General features: G+C 40.1%; 1 protein-coding gene across 1 annotated transcript in view; it reads right to left on the bottom strand.

The window, feature by feature from the left end:
• The window catches only part of LOC136857134 (M-phase inducer phosphatase), a 441,034-nt gene that overhangs the window by 154,222 nt on the left and 263,823 nt on the right, over nucleotides 1-22,989 (bottom strand). The gene's annotated exons all lie outside the window — the stretch shown is intronic.

A 22,989-nucleotide genomic window follows, 5' to 3' on the forward strand; every position in this document is an offset into this window, starting at 1 on the left:
CTTAAGAATCTCCCTAAGAAGGCCATTACTTTCCTTACTAAGTTTTTCAACGCATTATTCCGCTTTGCTCACTTCCCAGCTAGCTGGAAGGTAGCAAAGGTTATAATGCCGCGAAAAGGCGCAACGAACCCCACGTTCCCACAGAATTACAGACATATTACCCTTCTATCAGTTATATCAAAATTATTCTCCTCTCCCGCATCCAGACAGTAACAGACGAATTAAATCTAGAGCCGAACGAACAGTTTCAGAAAAGGTAATTACTTCTTTATCAACTGTTAAGACTGACTGAGGACATCACGAAAAACTTTAACGACAACAGATATACAGGAGTCTGTTTTCTTGACAGATCTAGGTCTGGCACGACGGACTCATATTAAAGTGAAAAGTCCTTGTCTTCCCTGGAAATTCAACAGCATTAATAGCGAACTATCTCAGCGACCGTAGCTTGCAAATCTCAGTAAATAAGGAGCTATCAACGGTCCGCCCCATCACAGCCGGAGTACCGCAAAGTGGGATAATCTCTCCCACCCTGTTTAAAATGAATACTTACGAAATGCCAAAACCTGCAGACAACACCTCTGTCCGCGGTCTCGTGGCAAGTCCCCAGAGTCGAGCAACGCCTTCAGGAAGCACTGTCCACTATCGAACCCTGGTAAATGCCAGGCTACGCTCTTCACGAAGAGATGTGGCAGACTGTTGGGCGTTCTGATCTTCTTTGGACAAGTGATCAGATGGCCCGACAGCGCTAAGTACCTGAGGGTTACCCTGGGTCGCGGACTAACTTACCGTCAACACGTATTATTTCAGGCATCGCCCACGCAAGGGTGTCAACATTATTTCCTATGTTTACGCTAATAATAACCTCAAGCAAGAAAACGGGCTTCTCCTGTATACGACGATGATTAGTCCGCTACTTTAGTATGCCTGTCCTATACGAGGTGCTGCCGCAGAATCCCACCCGTGTAAGTTGCAGTCCGTTCAAAACCGTGCCCTGCAGCTTGTAACAAATTGTGATTGGTTTACACGTATCACCCACCGCCATGATCTGTCAGATCGACACCGTTAGAACGAGAACGGTCAATCTCTCCAAAACAATGTATAAGAGGGACCCACTATGTGGTAACTTCCTCATTAATGCTCTTGGCTCCTATGAGACCCACGGACTTTAGTATAAACGGCCGCGAGAACTCACAGAATACTGTAATTAGCCTACTACCCGCACCTCGCGCATTTTACTTGCGAACACTTCACCCAATGCCTAGCTCTACTACAGAAGTAAAACTACTCAGCGCTCATACGCCAGGAGTAGTAGAGCTATACGGGTTCTAAGCCACCTCCTCAGCATGTTTTTGTGCTGAGTCAGCACCCGAGGTGTCCGACTCGTTGGCTGAACGGTCAGCGTACTGGCCTTCGGTTCAGATGGCCCCGAGTTCGATTCCCGGCCGGGTCGGGGATTTTAACCTTAATTGGTCAATTCCAATGGCACGGGGGCTGGGTGTATGTGTTGTATTCATCATTTCATCCTCATCACGACGCGCAGGTCACCTACGGGTGTCAAATAGAAAGACCTGCACCTGGCGAGCCGAACCCGTCCTGGGATATCCCGGTACTAAAAGCCATACGACATTTTATTTCAGCACCCGAGGTCATTGACCCCGACCAAGGTCACTGACCCCATGACGTCATGACCACGCGACCATGACGTCACATTGTTTACAGACAAGACCAGGTGCTTTTGACAGCTGTCATCTTGACAGACCCTAACCTCACTTTTTAGACAAGAGAATGTTGCTAACCTCACCGCTGCCGTCTTAACCACGTAGACCGCGGGAATTTGAATAAGTAACAGCTGTTAAGATGTCAGCTGCCATCTAGATAGGTCCTAATCACGTGCACTTGTTTTGGCGCGGAATTTAAACAAGTGAACGTAGATAACCTCACTACTACCATCTTGACAGGTCCTATTTTCTGGACACGTGTACTCGGAATTTGAACAAGTGAGGCTAACCTGACAGCCGTTATCTTGACAGGCCCTAACCTCGTGCAATTGTTTTGGCGAAGAATTTTACGGTAAATTTACTAACACGTTAAAAGAACTCCTGCAGGACAAAATTCCGTTAACTCGACGTTATCTGACTACAACTCGACATATTCGATTCTGGTTAATTCTAAAGGTGCTTAAATACAACAGCCTTGTAACTGTAAATTTACTAACACTTTAAAGAACTCCTGCGGGACAAAATTCCGTTACATCGACGTTATCTGACTAAAGATAAGTTTTCTGATTAATAATAATAATAATAATAATAATAATAATGTTATTTGCTTTACGTCCTACTAACTACTCTTTTACGGTTTTCGGAGACGCCGAGGTGAACCTGCCAAGTTGGGGTCAGAAGGCCAGCGCCTTAACCGTCTGAGCCACTCAGCCCGGCAGTTTTTCTGATTAAAACACAAGGGATTGTATGATGACTGTTTAAAAAATGATAAACCTACAACCTGTTTTACTGTCAATAACCGGGTCAGGGATGGGAAAATGAATCCCCTAACATGCAGAAGGGATAGGAATTGTGTCAGCTGCCGAGGCTTATCGCACTTACGTGGTATATGGAAGGAACAGAACCGACCAGTCGAGTAGGCCGACCCCTAACATGCAGCAAGGTTAGGAATTGTGTCGGCTGCTGAGGCTTATCGCACTTATGTAGTACATGGAAGGAACTCCATCCGACCAGTCGAGTAGGCCGTGGTTAAATCGTAGACTCAGCTAAGCACACCGAGGTCGTCAACCCACTGTCCGAAGTTACGATCTCCTGGGGGGGGGGAAATTGAAAAGACATAGTATATGGAAGGTAACGTGTAGTCAGCACATAAAATCCCCACGGCTGTTGCCTAGTGTATAGCGATAAAGGACAATCTAGACCACACAAATATATTATTAATATTATTAACACACAGATATACTGTCATTTCGTAGTGTGTAGAGAGAAGCCGCAGTGCAGCAGACAGGATGCGTTGTGATAGTACATATATCACACCCTTACACTACACGTAGAAGTGTGAGAGATTATTGTCAGTATTCGATGTATTATCGTCAGTATTTCATTTGTATATTTTGTTATTAATATTTTTAAGCTGGGAGGTCTCCACATATGTATATATGAGTAATTTGTTTTGAACAACGAGTGGGAAAACATTGCTATATTGTACTCTGGTAATTTGTATGACTCATGCGGGCATCCCAGTCTGATGAGACGAGCTTGTTGTTGTACTAGGAAAGTACTATGACTCATGTGAAACACCCGAGACTTTGTTTATGTCTTGAGACCAAGAAGAAGTTCAGGGAACGGTCTTGACAAGAGGATCACTCATGATTGGCTAGCAAGGATCAATCTCGGCGAATCATGTGAGACCTGAGGTCTTTATTTACGGCGACATCACAGCGGAAGAAAACCACAACTGAGACACTGTATGAGAAGGAACAACTGACACGCTGTACGAGAAGGAAACAGTGCGCACACACGGTACGGGAATGAAGTAGTGCTGATACACGGTATTCGAGTGACACGGCTACAATGCACTGGACTTCAAATGTTCGTGGAACATAGTCTTGTTATGTTCGTGGAAAGTGGCTGATCGACAAATTGTGGAGTGCTTACGCATTAAGTATTGTAGCACTTGTGGCGACTTGGCATTATATGTTGGTGAAAGCTATCCCAGACTTTCCATAATTTATGTTCAGGTTCGACAAGCGTGTGTTGCTCAAATGTATATATGTTTACAACAAGTGTTAAAGTCTGTGAACACAGTATTATGAGGTACAGTATCTGTGTGATGTTATAACTGCTGATTATGAGAATCGGCAAGTCGTATTGATATAGTGAAGGGTTCTTATATACATATATGTACATTGTTCAACGAACTGACTACAAATGGTGGCTTAGTTCTCGCTTTCGTTTTCCCACTGTTTTCATTTTTGTTGTTGTAAATATGGAGTCTTCCAGCAATCTTTTGTTTGTGTATTGTAAGTGTATTTAGGTGTGTTGATGAGGTGCTCATGCAAGGATTTTATTAAGAATATAGTTAGATATTTTAGAATCAGTGGAGTTATTGATGAACCTAGGTGCAGTTTCTACCTATTTAGTCGTTTTCAGAAGGCCTGAAGCAGATGTACCAGTACGCAGCATTATGTACACGCCCTGGGATATAAAGAATCATCATGCTCTATCTAAATTAGAGGGATCCATCCTGGTGAACTCTGGCGCCCATATTACGGATATTTCGATTAATTATTGTTATTTATTATTTTTATTAATGTTATTTATTTATTTATTTACATATTTTATTGATGATATTGTTTTATTATTTATTAGTAATATACAAACAGTTACAGCGTAGTTTGCTGACACGTGAATACCTTTTGATAAGCTCGTCTGTGGACTCTGGACTCTGTCCAGGATGACCAAGACTATATTGTACTAACTTGTGCACTTGTGATTGATGTCCCTATCGTTGTCGTAAGACATATCTAGTTGAAAAAAGTCGAAAGAAAGAAAGAAAGAAATAATTGTATATCCCCAGCTACCGCGTGCAGGCATTTTTAATTTTACACAATCTGGCTACCTGCTTGTCGATTTTAACGTTCTATTTTCGGCTGTGTGGTTAGGGGCACACAGCTTATCTTCTTCCATCCATAACATAGTAGGTTTGAATCCCATTGTCGTCAGCTGCTGGAATAGTTTTCTACAGTTTTACAGAAGTCAAGTGAGTGAGAGTGAGTTGGCTGTGTAGTTAGGGGCACACAGCTATAAGCTTACATCCGGGGGATAGTATGTTCGAACTGCACTGTAAGCAGCTTTAGAGATAGATTTTCCGTGGTTTCCCACCTTAATTAAGGCTACGGCCGCTTCCTTCCTACTCCTAGCCCCTTCCTGTCGTTTTAAGACCTATTTAGTTAGGAAAGTCGAAAGAAATAAGCTACCATGTGCAATCAGTTTTTAATTTTACACTAACATGCCGACATCGTGTCGAATGGAGTTTTCTACCCTTCAAGAAATCCAACTGCCTCTGCCGAGTTTGAACCCGCTATCTTGGGATACGGAGGCTGACACTCTTGTGTCGGTAGTAGTGACCATTGTTTTAAGAAGTGGAATTAAATCGTGGATACAGCTAAGGACGCCGGTTAGGGGGGCAATCCACAGAGGCAGGTATAATAATAATAATAATAATAATAATAATAATAATAATAATGAGAGTAGCTGTGCTGTTAGCGGTCACTCAGTTGTAAGCCTGTATTCGGTGGTAGTGATTACTGTTTTAAGAAGTGGAATCAAATCGTGGACTCAGCTAAGGGCGCCGTGGTCGTCAATCCACGGTCCAGTAACAATACCGAGAGAGTAGCTGTGCTGTTAGCGGTTACCTAGTTGTAAGCTTGTATTCGGTGGTAGTTATTATTGTTTTAAGAAGCGGAATCAAATCGTGGACTCAACTAAAGGGCACCGTGGTCGTCAACCAACGGTCTACACATCCCTAACCGCATGGCCAATTCGCTAGATATAGGTGTGTTGCAATGACGTTAACACATAATGCTACTAGAAGTTTACAGTATAAAAATATGTTTATTATTACTCTAAATGCAGAGCTTTAGATTATATTGAAGAAAATATACATACACTTACCTTTGAAGAAAGCAATCACTACCACCATTAACAGTGGATAGATGTAGGGTCGAACGTAAACACGCATCACAGTACTTATTTGTACTTTAAAACGTAATCGAATGTCATACTGTAAGAATAAAGAAACGGAGAAGTACTGTTGTACTTCCTCTTAAAACAATAATCATTACTACTACAATTAATATTAATAAAAGTTGGATATATAGTTGTACATAGTTTTACATTTTCATTCTACGCAAATAGAAGTTATGAATGAACTATCCCGCCAGCACTCCCTTTTAGACGCCTATTACATCAGTTTTTTAAATGATTACAACACTGAATTTTTATTGAAACATTTCGAGCTTATTGTGTTGCACACCAGAGACTTAAGTGCCTACTGTAATTTTCACATTACATAGAGATTATCGAAAAAAACAATCTTCTACCATGCGATAATAGCATACGCTCATATTGACATTAATTCGGCTTAATGGCAAAATGGGATAGCATGCTGGCCTTTAGTCATGGAAGTCACGGGTTCGATTCCCGTCAGTGTCTACAATTTTAACAAAGGCACACATACAAAATTACTACGATCACAGAACACATTTTAATCGTAGATTATATTGAAGAAAATATTTATACATTTACCTTTCAAGAAAACAATAATCACGACTACCATTAATAATAGATAGATGTAAGCTCGAACGTGAACATACATCACAGTACTTACTTTAAGACGTAACTGAATGCCATATTGTAAGAATAAAGAAACATAGAAGTACAGTTGTACTTCCTCTTAAAATAATCACTACTACTATTAATGATAATAGAAGATGGGTGTATAGTTTTACTTCCGGTAACCTGGCTAGGAATCGAACCCAGCCTCACGATCTAACCCATAGTAAATACCAAGAAAATTTATTTATTATGCCTTTGTAGGTGACGAAGTTAGGGCTCTTGGCCCTTTCTTGCACTTCACCACTGCAGTGACACATCATTGGAGTAGAGTTTGAGTACATATTATATAGTAAATAATAACAAAAAATGCATTACACTTTTCTAACTCGCATTCAATCGATCATCCAGTCATTCAAGATGGTGAGCTGCATTCAGCAGGTAGTCTCGGCAAGCAGTCTTAAATTTAAGTAATGAGGTGGTATTTCCGACACTGACAGTTACATAGAATTAAATTTCCGAACATTTATGTCTTATAAATGTTTACCGTACCGGCTATAATAACACAGATATTCATGAATTTGTACTTTTGTTGCTAAGTCCATATCGACGCCGAGCCACGAGAAAATGGGTTAACAGAATTTAATGAAAATTGGTATATAGAGTCGGGGAATAAGATTCTACAGTCTAAGCTATAAACAAATTTATTAACCCTGGATGAAATTGTAGTTATGGGCAAGGCGCCGAAATTTAATTTGTAATACCTATGTTTTGGGTCCTATCGAAAAGTACTAGATAACAAAAGTTACAAAGAATACAATTTCCAATCATTTATGTTTTATTCAGTTTTGCCGCACCGACTTTGATGACGTATTTCAGAGTCGGAAGAAAACTAAATGTGAAGGCCTACAATATCGAAAGCGCATAACATTGATCAACAATAACATTACATTGGCCATTGTTTGTTGTGATGTTAATTGTCTTTTATGCTGCCTTTCAACTCCGATAGATGGTTCTACTGCTGCGTCCCCCGTATAATAGCCTGACTGAATATTCGCGGGAAATAGCTAAAGAGTTAGAAAACTGGTTCATACATTTCCTGATACTGCTGGTACGTAACACACTGGTTCATCATAGTATTCAAGCTATTCGATCCCTACTCTGAGGCGCTGTTTTGAATGAGCAGTGTGCATACTTAAGGCAGAGGCTTAGTAGTAGTAGTAGTAGTAGTAGTAGTAGTAGTAGTAGTAGTAGTAGTATGACCTGGTCTAGAATAACAATTTAGGCTATTACAAATTATAGCACCACAATTCACTAAATAACTCAAAATTGAACCCTGAAATGAGCCGTTTCTTAAGAAAAGCTTCTTCCTATTCACTTTTATTAAATTCTACATTCGTTTTATTTCAGATTAGCAGTGAAGAGGGTGTTTCTCCTTTGGGTTGGAGGAAAAATTTGCCTCCAAGTCAGATTTTTCCGCCGCCAGTGTAGTGAATTGATATTTTCCGACTCATCGGGTACTCCTAGGAAACAAATGAGTAAAAGGGCATAGTTTTTGCCCTGGGAGTCTCCACTATTCGACCCTCTCCCCTCCGAAAAACGACGAAGAGTGTTCACGAATCACGGCTGTCTGCTGCTTGGTCATTCCAGCTCTGGAACTTTGCACTGTTAGATCGGCGGTGTAGTACTGTTCGTTAAAAGTGAGGAAATGTGTGGTGTTTCATTTGTCGAGTATTTCATCATATGAAAGCATTGCTGTTACTCGCGCCATTCCCATTGACGTCATTGTAATGACCTACGTTCATTTCGGTTGGGAAAACTACTAAGACAGTCTTTCTGAGGATGTAAAAAGGCAGGTGGAGTGTGTCTACCATTATAAGGAAAACTCCCCAACCGATTGTGACTGATGGTATGCAAGTGAGTCTACGATTACAGTGAAAATTCCCTAACTCAGTCTTCATATGAGAAAAGACCTTTGGTGACTTTCCCGTCGCGTTTCTAGGGTATCGTTAATTATGAGCTATGCAATTTAATACAATCTTGCTCACAACGTGTACACTAGAATTCTGTATGTAATGTAGAATTCCGTAGCGAAGCACGGGTACATCAGCTAGTATGGATAATAATATAAGGTTTCACATGATAAATAAAATAAAGAAGGAAATAATAATTTTAATGGACGTAAACACTACAGTTATACGCGAACTCTTACAACAATCTAATCAACAAAATACAGTTTACAACAGCAAACACCGTGTACGAAATCGCACTAGCTGGCTTTAAATTTACAATTTAATCTCAAGTTCAGGAATCCGAAAAATTCCCCGTTTACCCAAGCTCTTTCGGGAGGGGGTGGGGGTGGGGTGGGGTGGGGTAACCAAAACGGCGGGAATATCTACGAAAGTTGTTCAAGGCATGCTCTGAAGTTCTATCTAGTAGACTATGCCAAAACTACTCAATTTAAGTTAGCCATCTGTCCAGCTGATGAAAGTATATCTCTTTTCACTTTTGATGCAAGGTATATCAGTTTTATTTACGATACCTATTGTTAAGTGAGGTGTGCTTTGTCCACGGCTAACTAGATCTACGCTGCGTTCCTTATACCGGCCTTGACAAAATGGTCCACGCACTGCAAACAGTAGTTTCATGGTTGTGCGGTAGAAATGAATACTCCTCTGTGGAAAAGATATTAACTTTAATTGCCGATTTATCATTTAGAGGTATGGAGGTTGATACATAGGTTATATTGTTAAAATTACTAAACCTAAAGGCTACTTTTCATGGGTAATTCAGAAGATCAAACCAGATCTGCCTCTTGAGCCATTAAAAGATTACAGCCATCACATTTGGACACATTATAAGACGCTGTGATTCATTAGAAAAGACTACTATGCTTGGGAAAGTAGAGGGATCTCGGAGACGAGGGCGGCTGGCACTGAGATTGATCGAATCCATCAAATCCAACATGAACATGTCACTGAAGGATATTGTTGAAGATCGAGATATCTGGAGACAGTCCATCCATGCAGTCGCCAGGAGTCGACGACGACCTGACGGCATCTAATCATCATCATCATCATCATCATCATCATCATCATCATCATCATCATCAAAGGCTACTTTAGTTGATATTTGTCAAAATAATGTCGTATGAAATGACATTTCTAACGGATGGAACAGTCCAGCTGGCATTCTGTAACTGTGAAACGTTTGTTTTCTGATGTTAGGAAAGTCATGACATTAAGCGTCATTGCTCATTAAAGAGTTTTAAAATTCTTCAGGAAGTGGACGTGGCCAAAAGCCCTAAATGTATTTTTTTCTAAAATATTCAGCGGAGATTCCTGAAAAAAGGGCGTATGGGTAACAGAAATATGTCAACTGAAACCTGTTTAAGTTGCAGATTACATCTCATTCATATTTCGCACTAGCATTTTATATAAAAATTCACTGACAGAAAAGTACGTGTGAATAACCTTGAGGGGACATGTACTGAAAAATAATACATTCTCTAATCGTATCACTACTCTAACTCGCTGGACTGGGCCAGGTTACGAGGAAGTGTTGGACTGCCCGGTCTGCAACCATGTGACATTCCCACACGGTTGGCGCACTTCTCACGGTATATTTTTTCTATCCTACCCTACCACCCTACATTGTCTCTAGGGGTGGGTAACCTGGCTGGGCAGCTCTGAGAACCGAAGAGGGTGATCCGTTCAGGTGTCCGTAACACAGTCGGTACACATCACAAAAAGGTGTTTTCATATAATCTGTTACTGATCTAAATTGCACAAAATTTCGAGACCATATAGCTTCAGTAATTAATGTAAAGTCGGCAAAGATGTGGTTTTACAACTCGTAAAATAAGTGTAATCATTAAGCCACGAGATGGAAGATTCATGTAATATCCGAACCACACGTGACCTTCAATTCAGAAACTGCATATGCCATTGATCACGAGGGTATTGTAGTGAACGGCACCATAATACACAACATGTGATACCGATGACGCTGATCTACTTGCAACAAGTTTTTTTCTTTTTTCCATAATTTGCTTGACGTAGCACCGACATAGATAGGTCTTATGACGACGATGAGACAGGAAATGGCTAGGAGCGGAAAGGAAGCGACCGAGGTCTTATTTAATGTACAGTCCCAGTATTTGCCTGGTGTGAAAATGGGAAACCACGAAAAATCATCTTTAGGGCTGCCGACAGTGGGGTTCAAACTTGCCATCTCCCGAAAGAAGCTGACAGCTACGTGACACAAACCACGCAACCACTCGCTCGGTCTTGCAACAAGTGCTGAAGATCTACAAACGCTACCGAATAGGATTACAGTTATAAATTAAATGAAAGGATAATTGATATGTTTAAGAAATTACAGGAAGGTTAAACAATCTCTAACCCATTAAGTTTGGAGACATCCGCAGTGTCAAGAGTTCGGTTTTCCGACACCGCATCTGGATTCCTTCTGCTATTCTGAGTGCATACCCCCCCCCCCCCTCCCTCCTTTTTAATTTTCAACTGGAATAGTGACTATAGGTTAAGACTTCCACCATTGTCCATAACCTCGACACCAAGCGGGATAGAGTAGTTAGTTGCTCGTTTCTAAATTTTTCCTCTTCCTGAAATAATAATCGAATCCACGTCCTTCAGGGTAAATCGAGCACATATTTACTCTCTTTGTATTGGCTGGATATGTTGGTTCAAGAATAACGAGTGTTTAAGATATCAGAATATAGATTGTGGAGTTGGTGCTTGTTTGCTTGTTGTGGAGGTTCCTTGAAGGACACTGGTTCGATTCCCGGCACTGGCAGTGAATTTTACGGAATCTGCTCTGCAAGAATCTTCTGATCAGGTCGGCCAGCTGCAATTAATAAAACAAATTTCACTCATTAGGTCCCTCGAAGAATAAAAGAGAGGATCATCACGCATGGGAAAGAAAGAGATACAGTATATGCCTCGCAAACCGAACACTGGCATGGACAGAGATAAACAAATGATGTATAAGGAAACGAAAAGGAAGAGGCTGCAACCTGGTTAATGCCCGGTAATGACCTTACTATCCACATCTGCGATCAAGCAACAGTGGAGCCCTAAAAACATCCACCATTAGTCGCTTCGCCGGTACAGAGAATCGTAACACTGTCCTTCGTGGAAACTCCACAATAAGCACAACTCTAGAACCCACCATTCCATCTTGCAAGTAGCTGCGAAAGACTGGAGACGAACGCATTGCCAGTAAACGACCGAACTTCCGAATACCACAGCCTAGGCTATGAGAAGAGAGAATGTGAATTCGGTCCGGCACGCAGCCTACGCCTATAAAATACATCACTGTGACCCGACGGTTAAACTATTGTCTAGCACGTTTTCACTAATAATCCCTTAACCATGACTAGCAGGAGGGGTTTACATTTTGGAAAAGAGTGAAAAGCCTCTGACAGCGAAGATCCGAATCAACAGGATTACGGCATTATATGCAAACGCCAATCGATATCAACGCGTACGTGAGCAAGCTGTACGAGTTGACACGTGGAGAGGGCGGTTACTAGCGAACCCTTATGATATTAGCGAGCATTATGTGGGTCTGGTGTATTCCCCCACCCTTCGTCAAGGCTGTTAGTCACACACCGGACTAAGAGACAGCTGTTCAAGCATCAGACTAGGTATTCCCGCCGCGCTTTCAGTCGAATTATGAAGTTGCTGTCACGGGTACATTAAGAATATCAGGACTCAGGACTTGCGGCCCATGGCTCAAAATTTCGGCAACAAAGCGGTAATCCTCATCCTCCAGTCTCTCTCTCAATCCAATAAAATGCTACGAGGATATCTTATGCAAAGTACTGGAATACCTCCCTCATCCCCAACTCCAGAAATTAATCCATACAGGTACATTAGCGAAGTAGTAATCTATCTATATATATAAAGTAGCTTGTCCTGACTGACTGATTCATCATCGCCGAGCCAAAACTACTGGGCATAAAGAAATGAAATTTAGGGGATATATTAAGATGTAGGTGCTCGCTAAGAGAGGGTTTTTGGATATTCCGTCGCTAAGGGGGTGAAAAGGGGGGTGAAATTTTAAAATGAGTGTGTTTATATCTCAGAACTTTAAAAGTTTGCAGATGTAAAAATTGGTATTTAGAATCTTCATTAAAAATAAAGAAACACGCATTTTTTTGTTTTCGGAAAATCGCAATAGGAATCGTGAAAAGGGGTGAAAAGGGGGTTGAATGCCTTTAATGAGGCTACTTATATCTCAGAACCTGAAGATATTACAGACCTGAAAATTGGTGTTTGGGATCTCTTTTAAAAATAAACACGTATTTTTTGTTTTTGGAAAATCCAATTAATGGGGAGGGGTGAAAAGGGGTGATTTTTAAAAATAAGTGTATCTATATCTCAAAACTTTTAAAGTGTATGGATATAAAAATTGGTATTTAGAATCTCCTTTAAAAATAAAGAAACACGTATTCTTTTGTTTTCGGAAAATCCCAATAGGAAGGGTGTAAACGGGTGAATAATGGGTTGAATGCCTTTAATGAGGCTACTTATATTTCAGAACCTGAAGATATTACAGACCTGAAAATTGCTATTTGGGATCTACTTTAAAAGTAAAGAAACACACGTATTTTTTCGTTTTTGGAAAATTCAAATATTGGGGGGTGAAAAGGGGGGTGTGAATTTTTTAAAATGAGTGTGTCTACATCTTAAAACTTTAAAATTTTCAGATGTAAAAACTGGTAGTTAGAATCTCCTCTAAAAATAACGGAACACGTATTTTTTTTTTTGTTTCCTGTAAATCCCAATAGGAGGGGTGTAAAAGGGTGAAAAATGGGTTGAATGCCTTTAATGAGGATACTTATATTTCAGAACCTGAAGATATTACAGAACTGAAAATGTGTATATGGGACCTCCTTTAAAAATAAAGAAACACGTATTTTTTAGTTTTTGGAAAATCCAATTAATGGCGGTTAAACAGGAGTGACAAATTGGGGTGAATTTTTTGAAAGGCTATATCTACAGAATATCTTGGAAACGTAAAATGTTACAGACGTAAAAAGTGGGTGTTTGGAATCTCCTGTAAATGTAAAGAAACATAGGTGATTTGTTTTTTGAAACTGCACTTAAGGGGAACTCAAAAGGGGTGAAATTTTAAAATGAGAATTTTTACAGTATATCTAAAAAAACTTAACATGTTACAGAAGTGAAAAATGGTATTTGTTATCTCTATTAAACATAACGAATCGTGTATTTTTAGTTTTCGGAAATACCACTTGGGTGGTGGGGGGTGGGTAAAAGTGACTGAAAATGGTGTTGAATTCTTTTAATTAGGCTACTGATATCTCAAAAATGAAGATGTTATAGACGTGAAATTTGATATTTGCAATCTGCTTTAAAAGTAAAGAAAGACGTATTCTCGGAAAATCCAATGAAGTGGGGGGGGGGGGGTGAAAGAATTAAAAATTTAATTGACTTAATTGTATGAGAATGCATACATCTAATAAAAACTAAAGTTGTTACAGACGTGAAAATTCGTATTTAGATCTCCTTTAAAAACAAAGAAAAACGCGTTTTGGTGGGGAAACCATCTTGGAGGGTGGGAGTGTAAAGGAGTTGAATTCCTTTCATGGGGACACATAAATCAAAAACTGAAGAAGTTAGAGTCGTGATAATTGGTATTTAGAAGATCTTTTACTATTAAAGAAACAAGTATTTTTTTGCGGGAAAATTCACTTAGGGGGCGGGGAGGGGGGGGAGTAGTGTGAAATGAAGTGAAAAAAGTAAATTAGTTTTATGGGGATACTTATATCTCAAAACTGAAGGCAATAGACGTGAACATTGGTGTTTGGAATCTCCTTTAAACATAAAGAAACAAGCCTTCTTTTAATTTTTTTTGGGGGGGGGGGCGGGGGTGGCGGTAAATAAACTTAACGGCGGTGGGGTGTAGAAGGAGGTGAGACCAATTGATTTTACTGTTCTTAATGTACTTATAAGTATCCTCCGTTGCTCAGGAGGCAGCGCGCCGGCCTCTCACAGCTGGGTTCCGTGGTTCAAATCCTGGTCACTCCATGTGACATTCGTGCTGGAAAAAAGGGAGGCGGGACAGGTTTTTCTCCGGATACTCCGGTTTTCCTTGTCATCAGCCATTCCAGCAACACATAATAGTAATAATAATAATAATAATAATAATAATAATAATAATAATAATAATAATAATAATAATAATAATAATAATGTTCCGGACCGTCGTCAAATGTGCGGATCGCGCTGGAAACTGCTCCTGGACGGGTAATGACTAAGAATGCAGTCCGGCCGCGGGTTCAGTGCCGCCAAAGCATCCAATATGACACCACGCCGGATCTCCTGAAGGATTTTATACATATTAAAATGATTATAGGAAAAGATGGCAAAGATTTACGGACCCAACTGACCGGGAGGAACACCTGAGCCTAGCCCGGGAAGTACGAAATCGACTGCTGGAAAGGAAGATTGAAAAATGGGAGGAAACGTGCCGGAATCTAATAGAAAACGAGTCAGATCGGGAATTTTGGTGGATTCTCGCAGAAAACGAGTCAGATCGCGAATTTCGGCGGATTATATATCTAAAACAATAAGCATTCAATTATAAATTTCAGTATAATATCGTAGCGAAGCACGGGTATCTTGCTAGTTCTATATAAAGGTAAATATAGCTTCGTGGTACGGTCTATTAGAAAATGAGCTACACTCACCTGAAGTTTACACGTGAAAACGAAGGATAAATAAGGAAAAATATACAGTCTCCCATAATAATTACACAAAATAGGCTCCTACTCGGTCTCAAACAGACGAATGTAACAAGAAATAACAAAATGACAGAATTAATTCCAGGGTAGGTATAACTTTTGTTTTTGCTAGTGGCTTTACGTCGCACCGACACAGATAGGTCTTATGGCGACCATGGGACAGGAAAGGGCTAGGAGTGGGAAGGAAGCGGCCGTGTCCTTAATTAAGGTACAGCCCCAGCATTTGCCTGGTGTGAAAATGGGAAACCACGGAAAACCATTTTCAGGGCTGCCGACAGTGGGCTTCGAACCTACTATCTCCCGAATACTGGATACTGGCCGCACTTAAGCGACTGCAGCTATCGAACTCGGTGGTAGGCATAACAGCTGGTCTGTGTTACGATGAAGTATCATCATCTCCATCTACATGGGAATCACTAAACCGGTCAGGATAAACATTCTAATTTACTTAATATAACGTCGAAATCGTCAGCGGCATGTATGGCAACATCAAGACTTCTACTGTTAATAATTACATGAACTGGTTTCACAAGTTCACGAAAAGGAGCTTAGTTGCATTGTTGGATGCGCTTGAGAACGGTTGGCTGTTGAGAGAGCTCTTGCATTATTGTAGTGATAAAGTAGTGAAAACCTATTGAAATAGCTTAATTTTGTGTATATCTGATTCATTTAGTGCTGTTGATATAGTGGTGTTTAGTGCTTGTTGGTAGAAATTGAGAGTAGTGATATTTATTTAAATTTTGTAACAAGTAATTCAGTTGGTCTTCAGTAAATTATGTTTTCTAGGTTAAGTAGGCTAGCTAGGTGTACCTTGTTTCGAATTTAGGTTTAGGTAATACTTTAGGTAACAATATTAACTTTAAAAATATTTGTAAATATCTGTAGATTCGTTGGTTGTACTTACAAAGGCAGATTATCATAAGGAATAGTACCGTAACTTCTGCAGCAACTTCTCCGGTATTTCGTATAGATATACGTTCAAACTATCGCGAAGGTAATACTTTACTACATTAAAAAACACGATACGCCTGTAAACTTCCATTTAAAAAGAAGTTAAAGAGATTACACGGTAATAGTTAACAGTCGTTGTATTGTTATTGATTATTGTCGCTCCTCATATTCAAATATTGCATTGTTGGCTACAGTCGTGAACAAAGGGTGTAGTGTAGTCAAGTAAATATAAATAAAAATCAGCTGACCTTGTATTCCATTCATTTGTACTTCTCAGTAGGTAGTTAGTATCCTTAATTTATATTTCGCTCCCTCGATCTTTCAGTATTTATGAGCGGTTAGCTAATAATAATAAAGTTCATATATCCCAGTAATTGCAGTTCAAGTCCTTGGAGTAGTAGTAGTAGTAGTAGTAGTAGTAGTAGTAGTAGTAGTTTTGATAGAAATATTTGAGAAATTATTGTAGACAACCTCGTATTTTTCAGCAGGCCTAATTAAGGACACTTTCTTTTCTCCGTCCCGTGGAGTAGGGAAAATAATAATAATCCACCAGCTGTAATAATCACATAACCACATTTCAGTAGAATTGTAGTGAAGATAAGGTATAATATATTAGATAGTATCTTGCCAGTTATATTCGTGTTTTTCTTCGTGTACGGCAAACCTTTTGATACTTAAGCATTTAACCAAACGCAGTGTAGTGTAGTGTAGTGTAGATACATTGTAGTATACATACAGTACATTTAGATAGTGCCGTATCTTGCCTGCTACATTCGTGTGTTATCTTTCGTGTGTATCTATTAGACCCTAATACTAATAATAATTTGTCTAAGCATTTAGCTTCGTTGGTAATCTTTGAGTACAGTAGTTCTTGCAAATTTCATTTCTGTTGTGCTTAGTAGTGACATACGGTACGGTACCGGTATCGTAATTAGGATACGTCTGAAAGTAGTTTAAAAATTACTGTAGTGTACTGTACAGTAGTATACGAGTAATATCCTATTAGAATTGAGTGTGCTTATTTTATTATTGTAAAATATTTGTGTAGTACGGGTGTAGTAGAGGTATCCGTAGAAACTCTTACTAAAATACTGTTGTTGTAATTAGGATAGGCTTAATTGCAGTTTGGAATTGTGTAGTTCTTGTGTATTACTTTCGATATTCAGTAATTAACAGCAGTTTTTATCCTGTTAGGGGTTGTAGAATTAAAAAAAATTGAGCACGACTAAGTAGTATTGTAGTGTAGTCGTATATTAATTACCTTACTGTTGTGTACTATCCCAGACAATATATCCCTTCGTTCATTTACTTTTTGCAAATAAGTTATTTTATTTTTTTAATTTAATATTCCCCCCCCCCCGTAAAGAATGGCTAAGGAGCGCAAGTATACTTATTGTGGGTGTGGTGAGGCATTGAGGGCTATGAGGGAGGAGTTGGAAAGTTTGATGGAGATAATTAGGATTCTCACAGAAGACAGGAAGGAAGATAGGACTCCCTCAAACAATGTACAGGTTACAGTAGGTGTACAAGAGGGAGGGGAAGGAAAGGGAGGAATTGTAGAAGACAGGTGGTCTAATGTTCTAAGGGGAAGGAGATTGCAGGCTAAGGGCTCTATTCAGGATCAGAATTCAGGACAGGTGTCTGTGCGAAATCGGTACGAGTCACTCCAGGTAGAACAACAGAGGGAAGATGAGGGACAGGGAACTGTTGCAGAGATGCGTGGAAGTAGGAGGAAGGGAAAAGGTAGGAAAGGGAAATGTAGAGTAGAGGATAGGAAAAGACAAGTGGAACAGGGTCATGGGAAGGAGAAAAGGGAGGAGGAAGTAGCTTCTGCAGCAGTGAGAGAAGATAGGGCTGACCAGGAGGGGAGGGGATCAGATGAGGTGGGGAGGGTTGAGGCTCTGGTCATGGGGGATTCCATCGTTAGACACGTGGGGAAAGTGTGTGGAGGAAAAGGGACCAGGGTAGAATGTTATCCAGGAATTAGGTTAAGGCAGATGTTGAGGAAAGTAGAAGAAAGGGAGGAGGGGAAGGAGAAGGTGGTAGTGTTTCACGTTGGTACCAACAACGTAAGGCAAGCTGATACAAGTACCAACATAGTTGGAGATGTGTGGGATCTGGTAAATGCAGCATGGGTGAAGTTCAAGAAAGCGGAGATTGTTATTAGTGGAATACTGTGTAGGAGGGATACTGACTGGAGGGTGATTGGGGATTTAAATGAGACTATGGAGTGGGTATGTGGGAAACTGGGAGTGAAATTTCTAGATCCTAATGGGTGGGTAGGAGATAGGGATCTGCGCTCAGATGGCCTTCATTTAAACCGCAGTGGTACATATAAATTAGGAAATTTGTTTAGAAGGGTAATAGGGAGGTACATTCAGGGAAACGGGATGGCCTAGGGAGCGGTGATAAGGGAACAGGGAACTGGAATTCAAGTAGGGATGACATAAAATTGTTAGTGTTGAACTGTAGAAGTATTGTAAAGAAAGGAATAGAATTAAGTAATTTAATATATATTTACCAGATATTGTAATAGGAGTTGAATCATGGCTGAGAAATGATATAATGGATGCAGAAATTTTCTCACGGCACTGGAGTGTGTATCGTAGAGATAGGATAGGAATGGTGGGAGGGGGAGTGTTCATTCTGGTGAAAAAGAAGAATTTGTAAGCTACGAAAAAGTTAAAGATGAGACACATGAAATTCTAGGTGTAAGGCTCATTTCTAAAGATAATAGGCAACTTGATATATTTGGAGTGTACAGATCGGGAAAGGGTAGCACTGACGCGGATTCGGAATTATTTGATAGGATAGTCAGCTATGTGGGAAACGACATGGAAAGAAATGTGATTGTAGCGGGAGATCTGAATTTGCCAGATGTAAATTGGGAAGGAAATGCGAACGACAGGAAGCATGACCAACAAATGGCAAATAAGTTAATATGGGAAGGACAGCTGATTCAGAAAGTGATGGAACCAACCAGAGGGAAAAATATCCTGGATGTGGTGCTGATAAAACCAGATGAACTCTATACGGAAACTGAAGTAATAGATGGTATTAGTGATCATGAAGCTGTTTTTGTGGTAGTTAAAAATAAATGTGATAGAAAGGAAGGTCTTAAAAGTAGGACTGTTAGGCAGTACCATATGGCTGATAAAGCAGGCATGAGGCAGTTTCTAAAAGTAACTACGATCGGTGGAAAACAGTACATAAAAATGTAAACAGACTCTGGGATGGGTTTAAAGAAATTGTTGAGGAATGCGAAAACAGGTTTGTACCTTTAAGGGTGGTAAGGAATATAATAGAGAAATAAAGAGACTAAGGAGGTGCAGACTGGAAAGAAATAGAGTTAAAAATGGCTGTGGAAGTAAGGAGAAATTGAAGGAACTTACTAGAAAATTGAATCTAGCAAAGAAGGCAGCTAAGGATAACATGATGGTAGGCATAATTGGCAGTCATACAAATTTTAGTGAAAAATGGAAGGGTATGTATAGGTATTTTAAGGCAGAAACAGGTTCCAAGAAGGACATTCCAGGAATAATTAATGAACAAGGGGCTGTGTATGTGAAGATCTTCAAAAGGCAGAAGTATTCAGTCAGCAGTATGTAAAGATTGTTGGTTTCAAGGATAATGTCGAGATAGAGGAGACTAAGGCCAAAGAAGTAATAAAATTTACATATGATAACAATGACATTTACAATAAGATACAAAAGTTGAAAACTAGAAAAGCGGCTGGAATTGATCAGATTTCTGGGGATATACTAAAGACAATGGGTTGGGATATAGTACCATATCTGAAGTACTTATTTGATTATTGTTTGGTCGGAGGAGCTATACCAGATGAATGGAGAGTTGCTATAGTAGCCCCTGTGTATAAAGGAAAGGGTGATAGACATAAAGCTGAAAATTACAGGCCAGTAAGTTTGACATGCATTGTATGTAAGCTTTGGGAAGGCATTCTTTCTGATTATATTAGACATGTTTGTGAAATTAATAACTGGTTCGATAGAAGGCAATTCGGTTTTAGGAAAGATTATTCCACTGAAGCTCAACTTGTAGGATTCCAGCAAGATATAGCAGATATCTTGGATTCTGGAGGTCAAATGGACTGTATCGCGATTAACCTGCCTAAGGCATTTGATAGGGTGGATCATGGGAGACTAATGGCAAACATGAGTGCGATTGGACTAGACAAAGGAATAACCGAAATGGTTGCTATGTTTGTAGAAAATATATCTCAGAGAATGAATAATAATGTTATTTGTTTTACGTCCCACTAACTACTTTTACGGTCTTCGGGGACGCCGAGGTGCCGGAATTTAGTCCCGCAGGAGTTCTTTTACGTGCCAGTAAATCTACCGACACGGGGCTGTCGTATTTGAGCACCTTCAAATACCACCGGACTGAGCCAGGATCGAACCTGCCAAGTTGGGGTTAGAAGGCCAGCGCCTTAACCATCTGAGCCACTCAGCCCGGCTCTCAGAGAATTAAAGTAGGTGAAGTTTTATCTGACCCTGTAATAGTTGAGAGGGAAGTTCCTCAGGGCAGTGTTATCGGACCTTTATGTTTTCTTATATACATAAATGATATGAGTAAAGGAGTGGAATCGGAGGTAAGGCTTTTTGCGGATGATGTTATTCTCTATAGAGTGATAAATAAGTTACAAGATTGTGAGCAACTGCAACGTGACCTCGAAAATATTGTGAGATGGACAGCAGGCAATGGTATGTTGATAAACGGGATTAAAAGTCAGGTTGTGAGTTTCACAAATAGGAAAAGTCCTCTCAGTTTTAATTACTGCGTTGATGGGGTGAAAGTTCCTTTTGGGGATCATTGTAAGTATCTAGGTGTTAATATAAGGAAAGATCTTCATTGGGGTAATGACATAAATGGGATTGTAAATAAAGGGTACCGATCTCTGCACATGGTTATGAGGGTGTTTAGGGGTTGTAGTAAGGATGTAAAGGAGAGGGCATATAAGTCTCTGGTAAGACCCCAACTAGAGTATGGTTCCAATGTATGGGACCCTCACCAGGATTACCTGATTCTAGAACTGGAAAAAATCCAAAGAAAAGCAGCTCGATTTGTTCTGAGTGATTTCCGACAAAAGAGTAGCGTTACAAAAATGTTGCAATGTTTGGGTTGGGAAGAATTGAGAGAAAGAAGAAGAGCTGCTCGACTAAGTGGTATGTTCCGAGCTGTCAGCGGAGAGATGGCGTGGAATGACATTAGTAGACGAACAAGTTTGAATGGCGTTTATAAAAGTAGGAAAGATCACAATATGAAGATAAAGTTGGAATTCAAGAGGACAAACTGGGGCAAATATTCATTTATAGGAAGGGGAGTTACGGATTGGAATAACTTACCCAGGGAGATGTTCAATAAATTTCCAATTTCTTTGAAATCATTTCGGAAAAGGATAGGAAAGCAACAGATAGGGAATCTGCCACCTGGGCGACTGCCCTAAATGCAGATCAGTATTGATTGACATGATTGAAATTACTTTTCAGGGTCAGAACATGCCACCCAAAGAAATCAGAGACACTCACATAAACTTCAAATGACGACACATACTGAGTAGACACAAAGGAACTCAAAATTTCTCTACTTCATAAAGTGCTGCCCGTATGGGGATTTTTTAAAGAAACCAGAACACGTTGTTACATACGGCCTAATGTGCAATTTACAGTAGACTAATATTTCTCCATATCTGAGGTGATTCCAGTGGAAAATGTATTTATCAAGTGATCTAATGTCGACCAAAATATTACGTGTACTCGAGTTTGAAGGTTGTTTATTAAATAACCGATAGAGCTACAGGAAACACAATAATACCACCATTTTCCTCGCTTCGTTGCATATTAGATTATGTAGGTTTCGAATTGTTAATTTTTTCGCAGGTGGAACGAAAATAGTCCATGTTTAAGAGTTTCGACCATGCGTCACCTTTTAAGACATTGTGTCTCCAAATCCCAATTAAGGTAAGGTAAGGGTTGTTCTGCCCGAAGGCAGGTCCGAACCTCCGCAGATGTGTTCCTAAGCCGGAGTTTACGTGCGGTAGGGTGGCCAGTTCCTTTCCGCTCCTCCATTCCCTTACCCCCCCCCCCAACAGCGCGTGGCAACCCATCCAACTCCTGACCACGCCCAATGTTGCTTAACTTCGGAGATCTCACGGGATCCGGTGTTTCAACACGGCTACGGCCGTTGGCCAAATCCCAAGTGATAGCATATAAATTTTAACACAATATGCATTAGGATATTGCATACATTGTTTGTAAATTTCAGAACTGTATGCTTCCAAGAAAAAAGTTATTAATTTTGTAAGATAACTTTTGCTCGGCTCATGGTGGTTGGAAAATTGCGTTCTTGGTCGCGATGTGATCTATATATAAAATACATATCCTATTGTTGGTTATGTGCCTTTGCTGGCGGGACCTAGTGTTTACAGTGCACTATGTCTTCTGGCATGGGCTAGAGCAATTTTGTTACTTTCATTGATCTGTCTCAGCTTTATCCTTGGCTTTGACAAAATGAAAGTGACTGAGGTATGAGTGATACTAGTAATGCCATTCCATCTGCAGCCAGTCCCTGCTATGAATGGTGTGAAAATATTGCTCATAGGGACGGTTGGTGTATGCATTCCAGTGGGCTTGGCAGACTGATATGTAATAGCAACTTCTGGCTCGATGAGGAAAGCAACGGGAAACTACCTCACTCCTCATTTCCCTAGCACGCCTCTTCAGTGATGCCTAGGCCATCTATGATAGCTGATGGCAGAGCTGTTGAGGATCCCATCAGCGGAATCGCTGACGGACTGAACATACATACATTGTTGGTTACGCTGTATGCCTGTGAAATACGTACATGAGCTCACTTTTTATATCAATTTGTGTTTGTATTGGGTAGAAT

The sequence above is a fragment of the Anabrus simplex genome, chromosome 1, assembly GCF_040414725.1.
Source record: "Anabrus simplex isolate iqAnaSimp1 chromosome 1, ASM4041472v1, whole genome shotgun sequence".
Lineage (NCBI taxonomy): Eukaryota > Metazoa > Arthropoda > Insecta > Orthoptera > Tettigoniidae > Anabrus > Anabrus simplex.